We start from the raw sequence: 19,924 nt of genomic DNA on the forward strand, positions 1-19,924 counted from the left end.
TATGTGTATGTACTGCAAAATAGTTACTACAATAAGTTCAGTTAACAGCCATCACCACATCTTTCAAATATACCATACAGTATTGTTAACTAGAGTCAGCAAGCTGGACTTTACATCCCAGGACTTACTTATCTTATAACTGGAAGTCTGTACCTTTGACCTCCTTTGCCCATTTTTCTCACCTACCTCCCCCCTTTCATTTGAAAACCACTCACTAAATCAACCCAGATATAGATGGGATGTTTACCATCTTTTATAATAATTTGTTCTTTAACTCTATTTCATCCAACTAATGTTCATTGTCTTCTGTGCTAAGATAAGGGCCTCTTCTCTTGGCAAGCTGATATCCTGGTAGGGGAGAGGGGCATATACATAATTACTACACACTTACACCGTGATGGGAGGTATAATAGAAACAGAATATAATATAAGACAGTGGGGACAAAAAGGAGGGCGTGGTCAATGGGGGCTGTCAGGGCAAACCTTCACAGAGAAGGTGGTATTCGGGTTCTGAAGAATGTTGGGATTCACTTTTCTGCTAAGTTTCCTTCTTTAGAGGCTTTTTAAAAGTGTATGATATTGTCCATTCTTTTCTGACAGCTAATAGAGTGCAAGATATGTTTCACAGTATAATTGAGATAAGTCTGGTAGCTGAAATGAAAGTAGTAGGTAGAAAGGAAAAAATCATCAGTAGCAAGTGCAAAGGGACATAGCAAGGAGATGAATCACAAATTCAGGGTCAGTCCAGCCAAACTTCATGCTTTAGGAAATGAAGGCGGACAGTTATTGTTCAGAGTTACCAAGCATATTCCTGCTGAGGTGAGTAAATAGTGTATTGTATGCTTTCTGGCTTACAGATGTAAGGAGAGATGCCAGCTCTAAACTGTGTCTTGTGTGTATTTCTCTCTTCACTCCTGAATTATAGTCCCACCTGCATTTGCCCAATCGTAACGTACGACTGATAAGCCATAGCTCACACCTCACTGGTGTGCAATGCGGATGAAAGAGTAAATACTCGTTTTTTGATGAAGCTGCCCAAGTAAGTAGCTTCGGTACTTAGCTGCATTAACACCCAAATGGGGTAAGCTCAGAGGCTACAGACTAAGGAGCACATTTAAATCATTAATAAACAAAAGGCACAAAAATTGCTGTGATGGCTGAGGTAGAGCATGGGTGCCCATGTAAGTGGCTGCCTTCCGGTTTGCCTCGATTGCTCTGTGGGTTCTTTACGATGGCTAAATATATACATATGTAAATATAAATATAAATTTAAAAATATTAAAAATGCCTGTGGCACAAAGGATCTATGAAACATGAAAAGCCAAATGAGAAAATGCATATACAGATATTTAGTATATAAAAAACGAGCTCCAGGGTGAGACCGGGAGGTGCATTTGTTCTGTCCAGTGACCCCTTCCTGACAGAGGGTGAGCAGGCCTGCAGCCTGCACCGAGGGGACAGGAAGTGGGCTGACATTTCACGGAGCCCCTTCTGCGAGAGCCGGAGCATTGCCCTCGGCACCTTTTGTGTGCTGCTTGACCTAATCTTCTAGACAGTCCTGAGGACTGCAGGGATGCCGTCGTAAAGACGACAAGCCGAGGAAGGTGCTGTGAATGACTGAGGTCACTCTCCCAGGGTATACAGACCCAGTGAGTCACCCCAGTCCTCTTAACTTCAAAGCCTTTGTTCTTTCTTCGTATCTTGTGTCATTAAGAAAAGGTTAAGTCATATTTGTTATGCTTTGTTGAAGGAGACAGGGAAGTGTTTGGACGTTTTAGAGCATGAACTCTTGATGATTCTCTCTACCTGGGTGCATTTCCAGCACCCAGTTCACAAGCGCTTTGAGTTGTTGTACTCTCTGTATTTATTACCCTTTGCTTCAGAGTGAAGGTTGCTACAGTCTTTCTTGGCCAATATCCATGGCAGTTTGGTTTCTTAAACAACGAAATAACTATAATAAATCTGTTTCCCTTTGAGACCTGAACACAGGAAATGGCAAAAAGTGAGATTGTCATGGATGTGGGAAATATAAAAGGCTGCTTGCTTTTAGTATGGAATTGAAATTATCATTGATCAAAGAGTTTGGAATATGGACATGTGAATAAAAGCATAGTTCTTCAGTTTCTTAATTGTTTCTTACTATTGTGGACATTCACTGATATGTTTATAGATTTGTAAAAATCAGGGTTAACGTTGACTTTATCTACCGATAGCTATTTCTCCTGCCAGTTGATTATACCTTTAGTCAGTTGTAGTAAGCATAGTACAAAATGTAAGTGTTTTAAGTGTCTGAAAACTGTTGCTGTCTTGGGAGAGAAATTGGAAGTATAGAGTGGGTGTGATGAATGAATGCTGCTAAGTATAACAAGATGTGTGCATGTTCCTCCTACACATCGCTCTAAAAAGCATAGCCTTCTTAAAATTGGTCACAGATTTTTATCCAGGAGATTTTAAAGAAAAAGCAAACTTTTCCTCTACTGCTAATACATCCTTTGAAAATGCATGCATTTTTCTTTTTAAGGAGCATACACAGGGCTGAGCAAGCACACACTCTGTCTTCATGCCAGTTAGACCCGTGCCCTTCCTGTGGGCACAACTGGCCTGGGGCAAAGTTTGAGCAGAGCCCAGGATTCACCGCAGCCCTGTGGGTGACTGCATACAGCCATACACAGCAGAACCAGTCATGCAGGGCAAAGGAGCTAGGCTGCTTGGTGAACCCTTTCCTGAGCTGGCCCTGAGAGCTGGGTCAGAAGCAGATGCTGTGATGCAAATTGTCACTGGGCAGATCTGTCTTTGGGAGGAAAGGACAAAGTGAACCCAAGAAAACACACAGTCTCACTTACTCTGCTGGGCAGGAGACCTTGTTACCTGGCCTCCCTCAGTCTCCTCACTTTCCAGCTCTGGCCAGGAATTCATTTGTGTTTCACACTAGACTTGAGTTGAAGAGACCTAAGCAGAAGGATGAAAAGGGACTCTGATGGAGATATTGCCTGGGAGGAGAATCACAGTCCCAGCTGGACAAGAGGTCAGGCACCCAGGAGCCAGCAGGTGCTGCTAAGAAAGCCCAACCAGACAGCGAGGAGCGGGTAACACTGAAACCCTCTTATAAAAAGAAGAGCCCTGTGTGCAGGCTGGAAGGACTTCCCACCCCAAAGGTCTTGGAATAAGCCTCTAGGAATTTGAGTAGCCGAGGACCAAAAATGGAAGCAAGTAGGACTAAGAACCACGGTGAAGTTCGTTGTTTAGCGCTCTGGCCATGAGTATGGCAGGGAAGATAGACTACATGCCAAGTTCTGTGTGAAGTACCTTCCACATAGTGGATCAAGGGGTTCAACACCATTAGGTTCCTCTTACTTCCCAGGAAACTGTCCTCCTGTTCCACCCCTTGTAGCCTGATGGAGAGATTCCAGGAACCCAATAAAGAGAGAGACTATGCACCAAATGACAGTGGCATTTGTAGTCCCCTTGAGGATTTCCCACCTCCAGGTGCTGCTAACTTGGTCCACCATGAACCAGCCTGGGTAGCTGAAGACAGAGGGCTCTTGGGCACCTACGTTCCCTTGCTTTTCCCTCCATCATCCAGGGACTCTGGCCTCTGGCTCCTTAGCATCGTGGAAGAACTTCTCTCTAGGACATGCATCCTAATCACCTCTCTCTGATCCAGGGAATGCTTTAGTCCAATCTTTACAAAGATATTTTGTGTAACCATTAATATTAATATTTTGAACTCTTTGGATATCTAGAAAGGAATTGATACTCTGTTAAGAGAAAAAAACTTTTTTTTATCTCTAATTGTGGTCATATAAAAATACTCAAGCAACGAGGAATTGAAAACTAATGGAAACTGCCCCATAATTTCCATGCTCTTACATAGTAAAGATTTTCTTCCTTATTTTCATTTGATCACCTAATAATGTGCAACCTGATGTTTTTTTCTAGATATCTCTGGTACGGCATACACTGTAGCATTACATTTTGATGATTATTGAAACTGGATTTATTCTCCACAGCAGAATATTTTTCTCTGGAGACCTGAGCATATCAGCTGTGACAGCAGAGTAACAGGAGTCCTCACTGGACCTGCCTTCCCATGGACCATCCCTTCAGGGATAGATATTTCACTTGATGTGGGAAAAGTCCCCATCAGACTTACTTATAAACATAACCTGGTTGAACTAAATGGTAGCACATGGAGCAAATATAGGAGACATTTTTCTTAAGTGTTTCTCTTGGGAGCAATGTTAAGCCTACTCAGTGGCTTAAATATTTTAGCTGAAGAATCCTTTCTGCACATGGCAGTATCTACAGAAGCCCGACAAGTGAAAGGTCTCTGACACACCTATACTGCGCCCCAGGCTCTGGAGGGCACTGTCTTAAGATCCACATTCTAAGGAGGGATTTGAATTGTGCAGAAAGCAATCGTTTTCTCCTCACCTTAATTCTTGTCAGAGCTGTGCCAGAGTCCGTAACTGGATCATTGACATAGAAAGTTCTAGAAGTATGATAGCAAAGCAGGAAGTTTGAATTCCATCACTGATTTTTTGCTTTCTTGGATCTCTTTGAAAGACTACATGATTTTCCTTTGAAGGAATTTTTCTCTTTTACCCGTGGATTATTGAAACAAAGAAGCAAATGCATTTGCTTACTGTTTTGGGGTAAAGATGTTATATGTTTGTATTGATGGTTTCATAGAAATGTCAGCTGGCTTGATGGACAATTCCATATGCCAAATGGAATTTTTTATTATTTCCCAAGATGTGAAGTAGAATAATAAGGCTTTGACATGGTTTGGCATTTGAAACTGGTAAGGGACTGATTGGGGACCTAATCCTATTGTGAAAAATGAGAAGTGAGACTTGAGAAGTCCAGGTCCTGACTAATCCACAGAAGCTTACTTTTCTCTGCTGATGACCTAAGGACAATTTCACTGAGCCCAAAGCCCGTGTGTTCCCCATGGAGAACAGTTAATTCAGACAAAGTGAAATCATGTTGGAGGGCCTCCTACGTACAGAGCAGCATCAGTTCTGACAGTCTTTACTCCATGCCAGCCAGTTCTCTCTTATTAGATCTGCATGTGCTTTCTGGTCAGAATGTACTCAGGATGTAGTTTATACTGCAGGAATTATAAAGCCATTTGCTCAGCATATCAATTTCTAAAATGCTTCTGTGTGAGGAAGTGTACCAGTGGCCACACTTCTGAGATCGTCTTTCTAATTTGGTAATAAAACTGATATTTTTGACTTAAAAAAAAAATGTTTCCTGGCCTTTTCCTAATAATCTGCAAGTTTTGGGTTTCTTAGTTGTCTTGAAGTCACTCTGCAGAAATACAGTGGCCCCCTTAACCCACTTCAAAATTTGATTCAGATGTTGGGAGTGATAGTACCAAACATGCACCAAAAAGATATGAAAACTTTGTTACTGACATAAAGAGACTTTCTGGGGAGAGCAGGGTGGCTCCCAGACAGGTCCAAAAAAATGGCTTGAGAAAGCAAGTAGGGGTGATCGGCTTTGGCACTTATTGTAGTTAGGGGGCTAGGCTGGAGGGTTCTCCATGAAGGCAGGGGCTTGTGTGGTTTGGAATGTCCACCAGCACCAAGGGAGGAAGCACTCTAATTTTCTTGTATCTTTTCTCAGTGGTAGGGCTTGAAAGCTGTCAGCAGTCAAACATCAAAAATGGAATCAGACTCGATTACATTATTCTAACATTCTACTTAGGTAATAGTCACATTTTAGGCACAGATATGTTCCTTTGGGACATTGTGAAACTCAATCACTTAATGAAAACAAAATGTGTTCGAACAATATGCTTACAGCATTTATAATCTTTCTTGGCATCAAATCTTGCTGAGGAACCCACTGCGGGCCAAGGTGCTTGAGGTCATGTGTGCAACATGCATGCTGATAATGCTGTGGGGGTCTATTGATAGCTGAGATAGTATTAGATGTCAGGGATGAGGGTGGCCCCTGTGGGTTTTAACCTTACCTACATTATATGAAACTGCACTTCAAGGAGCTGGATTTACTGTCCTTCTTTCTCCCGGTTTCCTTCCAACTCTGTTTACTTTTTTTGCCCCATTACTGCCAGTGTAGGGAATACAAAGAGCAGTATTTCCTGTATGCCCTTGATAATGGTTTTGTTTTCATAAGTAGGGCAGGAAACAATCAGTCCCTTTCTAGTTGATGTCCTCCAAAGTAGAAATGGCTAATATGCAGCAACTCAAAATAGTAGGTCAACCCACTTTGGTAACTGAGGATGGATTTTATACTTCTTTGCACTTGTTCCTCTTGATATTTCAGTGGAAAGTTCCATTGCCAAACCCTTTATATTTTATGGTGTCCATCTGAGGTTTTTTTCTTTGCTATGGTGCATGAGCAGTTACACCTGTTTTGAAATATTTCAAAGCAGAAATCATTACAATTGTGTTCTTCCTTGATCATTAGAATTTCTAAGTGCTGACTGTAGTTATCTTTACCTAAGGAAGTCTGACCCTTTATTTACTCCATCAGATCACCTCTGAGTGGATGAAGGTTAACAGTCATTTAAGTGGAGAATCTTGATTAGCTCCTAAATTTTGTCAACCTGTTGATGGCTTTTTAGAGTACATGAACCGTTCCCCTGATTCAGCAAAAGAGAATGATTGCTGCCCAGCCTCAGCCTGGGGACAGCTCTCACTAAAAGTGCATGTGGGAGAAAATACACACATAATAGATTCCCCGGAGATATATGCAGTCTGTCAGATGGATTGGTGGTTCTCAACCTTATCTATCAGGCCTTTATATAAAAAGGCCACCTTTACTCCCATGAAATGAAATTCTTAGATAACATAACTTACCCACACAAATTACTCTAAACATCAATAAGAATGTCTTAACCATATGAAAAGAACAGACAGAAGGAAAGAAAGTATGATAAAAATATTATGTATTGCAGTATAAGCGTGCTGGTGCAGAACTCTTCCAGAAGGTATGACCAAATAGTTACCTGTGCACAACTCCTGGTAGGGCTGCCATGCTCGGGACAGCTTGCAGATGCAGACTGACACGTGGCTCTTTTGCTGGCAACTTAGGTACCGCAAGGGTATGCCCAGGTGACACAATTTTCTAAAATGGTAATCAATTCTTACTAAAATGCCACACAGAATGATTGTCTTCTTTTGCTTTTTATTGGGATAGCATTCCTGGAACATTCAGTGTATCCTGACACAAAACAAAACAAATAGCGTTTACATGTAAAACAGAGCTAGATTCTTGCTTTTGATTTTTCCAAACAAGTTTTTCACTTACTTGCATGTCCAGCAGTGCATTGAAATGTGCAGGATCTGAGGCAGTTCTTTGCGACTGTGACTATGCTGCACAGTGCCCTATAAATCCCAGTAGTGTCCCCCTTCCTGGGAAAACCAAAAATAACTGCACAGATTTCCATATCGCTCCTTTGAAGGTTTTTCTGCCTCCACGAAGAGGCACTTACTTTAAATTTTATACCCGGGTCAAGCTTGGAAAAATCAGAAAACTGAGTGGCTTTTAAGGCATCTCTTTATGTACTTTAACTTTCTATGCAGTGCTCTATAAAATATACATATGGAGGTATTCAAAGTATCGTGTCTGCCAGAAAATCGCCATTACATTTTAGGGCTTGGAGAAGCTCGGATTCATCTTTGTGTTTCATCTTTCCATCTTGTGGTGGTTGCATTTCCTTGTTAGTTTTGATGCTGTGAAGCATAGAGCCACATTCATGGCCTACTTTTAATGATTATGAGGATGTATATACTTGTATACATTTCCTCTCCTGACCTCATATTACTGTGTTTCCTGTTGCTTTTTAGTTTGACTTGTGTTCCTAATTGTTTAATACTTATGTTGTTGCCTCAGACCCTTCTTAAAATGAGAGAGAGTATAAGAAAATAAAGTGAATAAAGAGATTTGGCACTTCTGTCTGAAAGATTGTGGGATCCCAGGGGTACTTTAATGCTATTTGTAGGCATGAATAAAGTGGTACTCCACCTTTTTACTTCTGCTTATGTAGATGAAATGTCTCCAGATTCCCAGGTTGTTTCATAAACAAGCCATTCCACTTGCTTCCTAAATTTTATTCCATCCTGTTTTCAGCACTAAGAATTAGGGACATGCAAATTCTGTGACAGTATATTACTCTTTCTCATATTGGAGAATGAAAAAAAAAATCACCTATATGTTTACACAAACATAAAGAGACAAGTGAAAAACAAAACAATATTTACCCAAATTTTCACTTACACGTGATGGTATCTGTTTTTTTTCCCTGGCCTTTGCCCATATGCCTAAGCAATTTCATAGAGACTTTGGTGATCATAGTTTATTTCAGTTCCTTTTCTGGAATTAGAAGTAGATTTATCAATGCCACCTTATTATAATCCAATTTTTTCTTTCCTTTGGATAATTTTCAATAAATTCGTAGTCCTAAAATTCCTTTACAAAAGCTGCTTGTTGGACAATGAACTTTTTAAACTTCTTCCCTTGCAATAGAATTCTTGCGCTCTCTGCTGGAAGCACTTAGCATTTGTATGAAGTCTTCCTACATGGGAGTTTTACAATTCTAGATGTAAGATTTTTTTTAAAAAGAAAACAACCTGATAGCAAAAAATGTTTGGTCTTTTTGGTTAATTTCAAGATAAAATCATAACTGGCCACACAGAACTTCTGAGGAGATTCCTATTGCAGTGTATATTCCACCGGAGAAGGATCATGGGAACCTGTGAATGCAGGACTTATTTGAATGCACTGAGCATTGAAAGTTAATTTGTGAATATTTTATTTCCTTCGTATACTTCATGAAAAGCATTCACCTGTAGTTCATTTTCACACTGAGATCCATTCATTTGTCAAATCCTAAGTGAGCACCTACAGTGTGGTGAGGACCTACTAGGTAATAGGGATGTGCTGATGAACAAAGAGCGCAGTGAATGCTTCCTCAGAGTGCGCTGAGTGGCGATTGGAAACGCCCGATCAACACGCCATTGCATTTATTGGAAATGGGTCACCTGGGGCCTGAATTATTTGTGCGCAGAGCAGAGTGAAGTACCTGAGGATGATTGACGCTCCAGAAGTTCCGCTGGTTCGAGAGGAGAATTGAATACCCGAGCCTTAGCACTTCCTAGAAAACTACCTGAGAAATAACAGGTTGATTTGCATTTTACTTTGCAGGGAGCAAAAGCATCCATTTGATACATGCTAATTGAATAGGTACAGCTCCTGCAAAACTGATCATAGCTGTACATCTTTATTAGCATGTATCTGTCAAGACAGAAACAGTTTGGCTCAGCCCAGAGAATAGCCCCTGACCTTAGAGGGAACCGAGCTTGATTCCAGCCTGTGGCAACTTTGGCGAATTATCAGTTGAATCCCACTGTAAGTATCAACTTTGTCGACAGTGCTGGAAAAGGTTACTGTTTTCACTTCAAATCCTTGAGCCCAAATCCCAGATGGTTATACTCATCTCTCCAGGCAATGCCAGTCTGTTTTCTTACCAAATTCACCTTCCTCCCCTCGGTATGTCTCTCTTCTCCTCTCTTCTCAAACCCTGTCCCCCTCCCATCACTATCTCCAGTGCACATACTCAATGAAAACTCACCTTCCATTGAGAAAATAGATGCAAACAGGAAGATCTTCATCTTTTCACCATTAAGTCCCCAAGCCTTCCTGTTTCTGTGCACTTATTCTGTATATTCCCATCTTTTATGGTGCAGGAAGTATCCCTGCCTGTGAAGCATTAATCTGTCAACTTCTTCTTTATTGAAACATTCCCACCAGCACATAAACATGCTCAATCGCTCAGCTCCCAGAGTCTCTTTCTTGTTCTTATATTCTCCTTCAGCTACCATTTATTTCTCTGCTTCTCTTCACAGCCTAGCTTAAGAACAGAGTCACATAAACCTCATTTTTACCCAGTTTCCCTCACTTTTCCAGTCAAGTCTAGAGACTTCCAGCTTCAGTATTCCACTGAAATGCTCTTGACAGTCTCCGATCTTGCCAAATCAGTTAAGTAATGTCACTGTGACCTCCCAGCTTCATTCAACCCAGCCAGCCTGCTTCCGTTTGAAGCTTTGCTCTCTCAGCTCTTGCGGCACCACGCTCTGCAAACTTGTACTCAGTCCCCCATCTCCCTCTCCCATCGCTCCTTTCCAAGGGTCTTTGCTTGCTCTTTCCCTCCCTAGAGGCTCCAAGTTCCTCATGCGTCAGTACCCTGCTGTGTAGCCCAACTAGTTTCCTCAGGAGTGTCATGCAGATCTGTGTTAGTTGGTACAGTATTATCCTGTTGACTCCTAGCCCCACTCCGACCAGGGGTCGGCCAACTTCTTCGTGAAGGGCCAGATGGTAAATAATGTAGGCTTTACAGGCCACATAAAGCTCTGATGCAACTACCCAACTCTGTTACTGTAGCACAAACACAGCCAGAGGAAAATATGTAAATGAATGAGCGTGGCTATGTTCCAGGAAAACTTTATTTATGGCTTCTGAGATTTGAATTTCATATCTTTTTCACACATCATAACCTATTTCATCTTTTGGGTCTTTTCCCAACTATTTAAAAAAGTTGAAGCCATTCTAGACATTAGCACCGCTCAAAATGAAATACTTCAGAATAAATCTAACAAAATATTAGCAAGATCGATATGAGGAAAATTCCAAAATTCTGATAGAAGATATCAAAGAAGAATTAAATAAAGGCGGAAATATTCCATGCTCACGGATAAGAAGACTCAATATTGTTAAGATGTCAGTTCTTCCCAACTTGATCTATAGACTCACTGTAGTCCTAATCATAATTCCAGGGAGTTAATTTATAGTCATTGACAAACCGATTCTAAAGTTTATGTGGAGAAGCAAAAGGCCCAGGATAGCCAAGACGATATTGAAGGAGAAGAACAAAGTCGGAGGACTGGCACTAACTGATTTCAATAGTTACTCTAAAGCTGCAGTAATCAAGATAATGTGGTAATGGTGAAAGAATAGACAAATAGATCAATGAAACAGAATGGGAGCCTAGAAACAGACCCCATAAATATAGTCAGCTGATCTTTGGCAAAGAAACAAAGGCAATATAATGGAGCAAAGATAATCTTTTCAACAATTGGTGCCGGAACAACTGAACATCCATAAGCGAAAAAATAATTCTAGACACAGACCTTACATTCTTCACAGAAATTAACTCAAAATGGATCATAGCTCTATATGTAAAATGAAAAACTACAAAACTCCTAGAAGATAATAGGAGAAAATTTAGGTGACTTTGGGTATGGTGAATGACTTTTGAAATACACCACCAGAAGCATAAGCCGTGAAAGGTATAGGGTAAGCTGGACTTCATTAAAACTAAAAACTGCCCTGCAAAATCAATGTCAAGAGAATGAGAATACAAGCCACTGGGAGGTAATATTTGCAAAAGACACATCTCACAAAACTAAACGTATTCTTACCAGATAATCCAGCAATCACGCTCCTGGGTATTTATCCAAAGGAGTCAAAAACTTAACATCCACACAAAAACCTGCACACAGATATTTGTAACAGCTTTTTTTTTTTTATCATTGACAAAACTTGGAAACAACTGATACATCCTTCAGTAGGTGAATGGATAAACTGTGCTACATCCAGACAATGGAATATTATTCAGCACTAGAAAATGAGCTATCAAGCCATGAAAAGACAGAGGGGGCTTAATGGCATATTTCTAAGTGATAGAAGCCCATCTGAAAAGGATACATACTTTGGGATTCCAACTACATGACATCCTGGAAAGGATAAAATTAAGGAGATGGTGAAAAGATCAGAGGTTGCCAGGGGAGGAAGGGATGATTAGAGCACAGAGGGTTTTAAATGTAGTGAAAATACTCTGTGTGATACTCTAACGGTGGATATATGCATTACACATCTATGAAGACCCAACCTCTGGAGTGGACCTTATGTAAACTCTGGACTTTGGGCGATAATAATGTTGATCACAAATGTACCACTCTGGTGGGGGATGTTGATAAGCCTCCTGGCGGAGGCTATGCATGCGTGAAGGCAGGAGGTATATGGGGCTTTCCTTTCTGCTCAATTTATTGTGAGCCTAAAAGTGTTCTAAAAAATCAAGTCTATGAATGAAAAAATTAAATTTTTTAAAAACGCCAATACATTGTTTTTTCTTAAATTACTCTTAGCTCACAGGCCACATAAAAATATGTGATAGGAACACTTGGTTTGAGCTTACAGTTTGCCGATTATTCTCACGTCTATCTGCCTACTTGACATCTCTGTGTGGATACCTAATAGGCATTCAGATCGAACATATCCCCGAAATGGAATGCGTGATTTTTTCCCCTCCAAACCTGTTTCTTCCTTTGTTTTACTCTTGTCAGCGGAGGGGACCACAGGTCTACCTGCTGGCAAAAGCCTGGGCTCAGTACCATCCAACAGGAGCGGCGTTCATCCTGTGTGTGGGGTCATCCCACAGTGCCTAGAAAGGGGTCTAGAACACCGCAGTCACTTGGAAAAGATTTGCTAGTTAAATGGGTAAATTTTTCTGCCTTCAGTTTCTTCATTTGCCATATAGGGATAAAATTTACCTCGTGGGATTGAGGAGTGGAGAAGGTGAAAGAAGAAAAGAAAACATGAAATTACCTTATATAGTGCCTGCTACAGAGTGGGCAGTGAGGAAGTTCTAGATATAGGGGTTATTTGTGAAGTAGATTGTTTTTCTTTTGTCATGAAATTAACAATAATAAATGCAGCTACACTTTTTTTTAAACCCTATAAAACGTACCAGGGATTATACTAAGAATTTTGCCTTAGCCATCTCATTTTATCCTTAATTAGACCCTATGAAATTAGGTAGTAGTCTTCCCCTATTTTTTTATTGGATGATGCTAAAAACAAATGTGTCAATGACTTGTCCAGGTTCCTACAGTGAACCTTAGAGCTGTCCTTTTATCTCCATTCTGGATGAAGCAAATGCAAGAAATTCCCCAAGTGGACATAGAAATGATATGAAGGATCTAGTTTTCGCATGAGAAATTATTTCATAGCTTCGTTCACTGAGATAGCCGGCCAAGCGTTCCTTCAGCATACTGTGCCCACCACTGTCTCAGCATGAACACCACCACAGTGTAATCGTGCCTCTTAGCTTTTTGCTTCTGTCTCCTCTCTGGCACTCAGTACTAACGCCATAGTAGCCAGTTATGCATGAACATTGGCATCAGCCCTGTTCTGTATTTCGGAGACCTTCCATCTCTGGACGTCGGTACTTTAGGGTAATGTTTCTATCTTCTTTGGTCTTGCTGAGCAATGTAAGAAGCTAGCTCTGTTTAGGGAAGCCCAGCTCCATTAACAAAGCTCTGTGGGATGCAACTTCCCATGTTCATCACACTTGAAAGAGCACTGCCTCTACACGTAAATTTTAATAATTAATTTGGCTTTTCTTGTAACCTGTAATGACCTTCATGTCTCATTACATTTAATTGCTGCAACTGCTTCTTTCTCTTCAAGTTAGATACTATCAAACATTTATTCTGCTTTTTCAAGTAATTAGGTCATTTTTTTTTTTTAGGTAATGTAAGTGTAGATAATTTGTCTTTATATTTTGTTAAATAATGTATTTCCCTAATTTAAACATAATGAAGGAAACTGTTGGAAATGACTTGCTGACAGAACTATTGTTCTCAGAGCTTTGAAATGTCAGAATCATGCTAACGGAGAAGGGGCCAAAGAATAAAGTTTGCTCATAGGATCTGAAAGGACCAAGTGTTTTTATAAATGAAGAATTATTTTGTAACTTTAGTGCAGTGAGGCATCCTCAGCCACGTGCTCCTATAGCACCCCGTACCCACTGCTGTGGTAGCGTGGCATACACCATGGCTTAATAATCCTATTCGGCTCCTTTCTACTCTTTCTCTACTCAAGCACTTAGCTACGGTATTTAATCCATTATCCTTCTGCATGTCCTGAAATAAGAAAGGAAGAACCAGTTTCCGTAGCAACATCTATATACTGAAAATCCTCTGAATTGCATTATTGGCAATAAATGAAATTTTTGCACGGCAGTGTGTCGTTTTCCTGTAATGTCATATTCGTGTCCTTAGCTATTTTCAGGGTTATTTTTGGCATCTCCGACAAGGCCATGCTTTTACAACCTGCCTGTAACCTTAGAAATTTCAAATGAACTACATGAAGATGTGTAAATTTGTGAAGGAAAAAGTAGAATCTCAAAGTGATTTCCACACCGTTCTATTTTACAGGATGGTTTATTATTTTGCCTTTGTAGTTTTTAACATTCTTTTAGAATCTGAAAGCCAAATCTGGTTTTCTCTCTTTTCATATTCTAACACGGAAAATGTGATTGTTTCTTCATAAATTGAATATAATGAATATTTTTTTAAATGTTTGATATTGTGATCTTTAAGAAATGTGTGCAAATGTACTATGTTTGGAAGAAGGCCACCTGATGAAATTTGTAACTTAAGGAATCAATAATCACAAATTCATAAAATACAACACACAACTCAAAAGGTATCTCTGTTTGGGCATATTATCACAATAGTTGGTTGAAATGTCTATTGTGTGCTTGTACATAACTCCTTCACTTAGATAGTCCTTGATAGGGATTAGCATGTGACCAGACTTCCCTATGGAAGCTTTTGACGTCTTTTAACATTTTCCCCAGGAACTGTATTTTTCAAGCTTGTGTATTTCTTCAGTAAATATTTCTGGAGGTGCTCTTCTAGGATGTTCAGCAATAAACATGAAATAGGATGGATTTTGCCTTCAAGGTCTCATAGGTAAGGCATGAACTAAGATACCCATCACTCATTCAAGGCAAAAACACTTAGTTGTGTGAAAAGGAGACAACCATTAGTACTGATTGCAGATCTACCATGAATAGATACTGTTCTATGCTCTGATTGCCTACACAATATCTATTTCCTCCTTTTTTCATTATTGAGAACTCCAGTTTGACTTGGGAAAATAGTGTATTTAGCCATAAAAACTCAATTTCCCAGGTTCCTTTGTAGCTTTTTGGGTAGCCACATGACCTAGACCTGGCAAATGAAATGTAAATGAAGTCTGCCCAATGTCTGTAGGAAACCTCTTGTTTTCTGATAAATAATGACAGAGTCAGCTGGCCTGTGGTTTTTGGTTTTTGCCCTTATTTGCTTCTTTGAATGCAGACGCAATGCCTGCAGGCAGCCCATGTGCCCATGAAACCACAGGCTGAGACTGGCAGAGTAGGGAAATGCAGGGAATCTGGCCTGTTGGCACTCTAAGGTGCTCAATCCAAGTTGTGTGAGAAAATAAGTTCCGTATCATTTGAGCCGTTTTGGACACATATTCGTACACAAATGTATAGGTACATATGTAGTGTCTCAGTCCTTAAATCAATTTTCAGATAGGTATTATGATTTTCATTGTACAGACAACACTGAGACACATGGAGCTCAGTTGTTTGCCAAGTCTCATTCTGCCAGCAAGTATAGGAGCCAGGTTTGGAGGTCAAAGAGCCCATGGCTTTAGTTTACTAGACATCTGCTGTGGAGTGAAGTGCTAGGAGATTAATTCCATCTGGAGTCTGGGATGAGGGAAGATCTTGCAAAGCTTTGTGTAGGAAATGCACTTAGAGTTGCATCTTGAAGAATGGGTAGTATTTTGACACACGGGGATTGACGAAGTTAGGAGAGGGGTGCGTTCAAGGTGGAAAAAGAGAGAGTGCCTGAGTGTGGAGACCAGTGGGCTGTAGGCTTTAGCTAAGGGAATGCACAGTTGCAGAAATGGAAATAAGTTTTAAAGAGCAGGTTGGGGCTGCATAATGAGAGTTTCTGGATACAAGGACAAAAAGTTTGAATTACATTCATAAATTGGAACTGGATTTATGGAGAATTCCTGAATTCTATCTAGTCAGTATTGCTCAGATGGAGCACTTCAACAGAAATATTTGTAAGCATTTCCCAAAATGTTAAAGTAGAATTCATTTAGAAAGTGGAATTCATGTTTTATTACCCCTACTTGAGTTGTTTTTTTTTCTTTCTTAAAAGTAAACTTAAAGGTGTCAGTTATAGAGGTGCAGTACACTAGTAATTTAGAGAATTCTTTTGCTTTAAACATAGGCGCCACCTTGTGGATAAAAAATCCTTAGTAATGGTTTTGAAACAAAAACTAAATTGATCGTTTCTCAAAGCTAGATCTCACGGTTCCTACTCTTGTCTATAAGTCTCTTGAAGAAATTTATGGAAAATTGCATGTGTCTTGAATATCTGATCATTTAAAAGTTATTTATGCAGTTGTATTCGATTTGCTTGACGATTTATAATTTTAAAACTGAAAATTTGCCATCTTGTTATACAGAAAAAAAGTCTCAAAGAACTGGGGTATAAAGCAGAGGAAAATGTGCACGTGTATTCTTATAAATAGTGTTAGACCACATCTACTTTGCAGCTGCATGAGGGCTGTGTTCCTGTGTGCACAGCTGTATGTTAGGTAAAGATCTTAGTTGTCTGTCTTTAACGTGTTCAACTCCTCCAGGCTAGCCTACAACCCCAAAGGTAACTTGAGAGTTCCCTGCAGCAAGGATGAGGAAGACAGGTCTGAAGAACTAAGGTACAGAATTTTCTGAAGATGCCAACTTGGCAGAAACAAAAAGGCCACGCTGAGCCTGGCCACCCTATGACAGACCTTCCCTATCAGCAGCTAAGCCATGAAGCCAGGCAAAAGTGGAAGGGAAAACAAAGGGAAGAGAAAGAATCAGTCAACATCGAGAGGGTGGGCGCTCTGTGATGTGGGGAGCGCGGCTGAAGGAGGAAAGTTGGGGGCTGGGGGCCTGCGGGCTGACCTTGCCCCGCCCCCCCAGAGCCCCGACAGGTGAGGTGTGGACACGCACGGGGATGGCCCATCTCATCATGCCCTGTGCAGAGTCCCACCTCCGGCCCCGCACTCCCCTTCCATGAGGTTCTGGCTCCATGTCCTGTCGAATATATCGCTGGGACCAGAGTCCCCGCCTTACCCCCCGCTTGGAGGTCTTCCTTAGAGAGATGCAAATCCATCTGTCCACGGCCAACCCTGCTTGGTGGCCGGAGGGCACATTAGAACTGAGTGTTCAGGAGAGCCTCCTTCCAGGGGGTAGTGGACCACTTTGTGAGTGAATTCTGATGCAGGAACTATCACTGGCATCTTCAAAGACCACCGCCTTCTGCGGTAATCGTGGCTTTTACCTCTATTACCTTGTCACACCACCCTGTGTCATCCTGACCCCACCCACTGGCCAGTTCTTATCCCCGGTTTACCAAAATGAGTCCAGAGTCTCAGCACGTGGGGCTGGCGCCAGCTGTGGACCTTTCCTCAGCTCACATAACCTAGCCTGCCATACGCTGCAGGGGAACTTCCTCAGTGAGGTGGTCACCCCCCGGCTAGCCTCGTCTAGCTCTGCCGTTTCAAGGTCAGCCCCTAGTATTTCTGCCACTTAGAGGTCAGGTGTGAGTGAGTGGCAGGGAGAGAATATTCCACACACATGGCCCTGTGAGCAAGGGGCCCTCATGCCCCACCTACACTTGCGTCAACACCTCTGTCCATTCTGGAGCCCCAGCACAGCCTTCGCCCAAGCGGGTGAGCGTCACTGAAGTAGGAGGCAATGTCCAGCCCAGCCGGGCAGCGGGAATGGTTTTCCCTTCCCCTCTGCTTTCTGGGCCACTGGGCTCTATAGGTCCTGCACTTCTTGATCTCTTCTGTTATTCAGACATTTGCCTTGTCCACTGTTGATGCCTCCATCTGAGCCAAGTTCCTCCACTGTGATGAGTGACCTTTCCTTCCACTGCTTTGAGTGCCAGACCACGTGTGCTTTGCAGCACTGCAACGTAACTGTCTTAGCTGCCCTTCAGAAATGGGCATGGTTGGGACCCCTTCCTTCTACTTAAGGTCCTTTTTGGCCAGGTCTCCTAGGCAAATGATATCCAAATCCACCATATTGTATTTTGTGAGATTGAAACTTGTTTGTATTCCTGCCCAAACACAAATTCTCTGGAAAAATACAGTAGAACAGCCAGTCAGTAAAGATCAACAGAGCTGAATTTAAAAGACTCCAGTGCAAGTGGGGTTTGCAGACACTGATTCTGTTTCCATAAGTGAGACCCAGATTTCCTGGTAGGGTTTGTATTTTGTTTTTTGTTTTTTGTTTTTTGCCAAACCGCTCCCTTTAAAAGCACCGAGGGATTTTCTGTGCTAAAGCATCTTTTAGAAAAACTTATGTTATAATGAGAGAAGAAAAAAAACTACAGAACAAAAAAACAAGAAACAAAGACAAAAACAATCCCAATATGGATTTCTCACGTGAGAGCTTCTCGAAGTGAGCCCGCTGGGCGTGTTCCACGTGCTGTGGAATATGCATCTCGTGTCTCTGTGATACCCATCTTTGTGTTTGGCGTCACCGAGCCTTAGAGGTTATCACGAATGCCAGTTGTGTGAAATAAGCGCAACTGACAGGATTTAAAGGCTGACACTAACCTTTCTAATCCTTCTATTCCCCGTTCTGTGCCTTGGGCCATGCCTCTTCCGTAAGAATATACTTCATCCTTGCTCCGGCGATGGGAGCTGCAATAATTCCCCGAATGTCAGTCAAAGCCTCTCTCATGGAGGATTTGGGGAAATTCAGGTTTCTCCTTCTGACTGGATGGGCACGGAGCTACAGGAAATCTTCAGAATAAGATGAATATTGGTGTTTTTGCCCCATGGATTTAACTTTTTCGCTTCTTTAGTAGTTAAGAAATATAATTTAATTCTTTTTCCTCTTTTCTGTTATGGTAGATTAGTCAATAAAATTAATTCTGTGTTTAAAAATATATCTGGAGGTAAGTTAATTCATCAATACTTTATTATAGAATGAATCATCAATTTGAAGTGAAAGTTACATGTCAGGCATTATTCTAATAAGCACTGGGGACACAGAATGGACCGAGTGCCTGCTCTCCAGGGTCTTGTATCCTAGTGAGTGGAGAAACAGGAAATAATCAAATAGGCAAATATGTACTTTGTCGAGAGGTGGTAGGGCTAAGAAGAAGAATAAAGAGAAGTCAGGAGCTAGGGAGTAAGGGGTGATGGGGAGTGGGTACTACTTACATGGGATGGACAGAGATGGCCTCAGGGAAGATGATACCTGAGCACAGGTCTGAAGGGCATGAGGGAATACGCCACGCTGACATCTCCAGGAGATGTGATCCAGGCAGAGGAAACAGCAGCTAGCGGGAAACACTCAAGTACTCGGCATATTCAAAGAACCTTTTATTTCATGGTGAAGACTTTGGATGTACTTTTCAATGAGATAGAAAGGCATTGGAGAGTTCTGAATCAAGGAGTGACACAATTTCTTTTATTTTTTTAAAGGACAAACTTGTTTGATATTGTTAAAAGCATCGCGAGTAGGCAAAGGAGAAAGCAGTGCCATGAGTTCGGAGGCCATTGTAGTCTAGGGAGACAGTGGGCTGGAATAGACCCATCATAACGCAAGTAGTGTGAGTGGTCAGTGGGTTCCGGAGCTGTTGTGAAGACAGAACCACTAGGAGTGGCTGATGAATCAGATGCGAGATACTAGAAAATCACAGAGTCAGGAGGGCTCTGGGGTTTTAGCCTAAAAAACCGAGAGTTGCTGTTTGCCGAGATGGTTGGATAAGGACAGGAGCAGGTTTGGGGGTTGGTGGGAAGGATGCAGAGCTCAGTCCGGGGCACGTTCAGCTTGAGCGGCTCATTAGACGTCCAGGTGGCGATACCGAACAGGCGGTGGGGTACACGTCTGGAGGCCAAGAATGAGTTTGGGGCCGGAGAAACAAATCTGAGTGTAATCTGTGTAGAGATGGTTTTAAAGCCGTGGGATTGCATGAGATCACCCACAGAATGTGGGGAGAGAATATAAAAGGAATAGTTCTGGGCAGCT

General features: G+C 41.5%; 1 protein-coding gene across 5 annotated transcripts in view; it reads left to right on the forward strand.

Annotated features, from left to right (window-relative positions):
* The window catches only part of KLHL32 (kelch like family member 32), a 174,873-nt gene that overhangs the window by 73,335 nt on the left and 81,614 nt on the right, over nt 1-19,924 (forward strand). The window lies entirely within an intron of this gene.

This window comes from Manis pentadactyla, chromosome 12, assembly GCF_030020395.1.
Source record: "Manis pentadactyla isolate mManPen7 chromosome 12, mManPen7.hap1, whole genome shotgun sequence".
Classification (NCBI taxonomy): Eukaryota; Metazoa; Chordata; class Mammalia; order Pholidota; family Manidae; genus Manis; species Manis pentadactyla.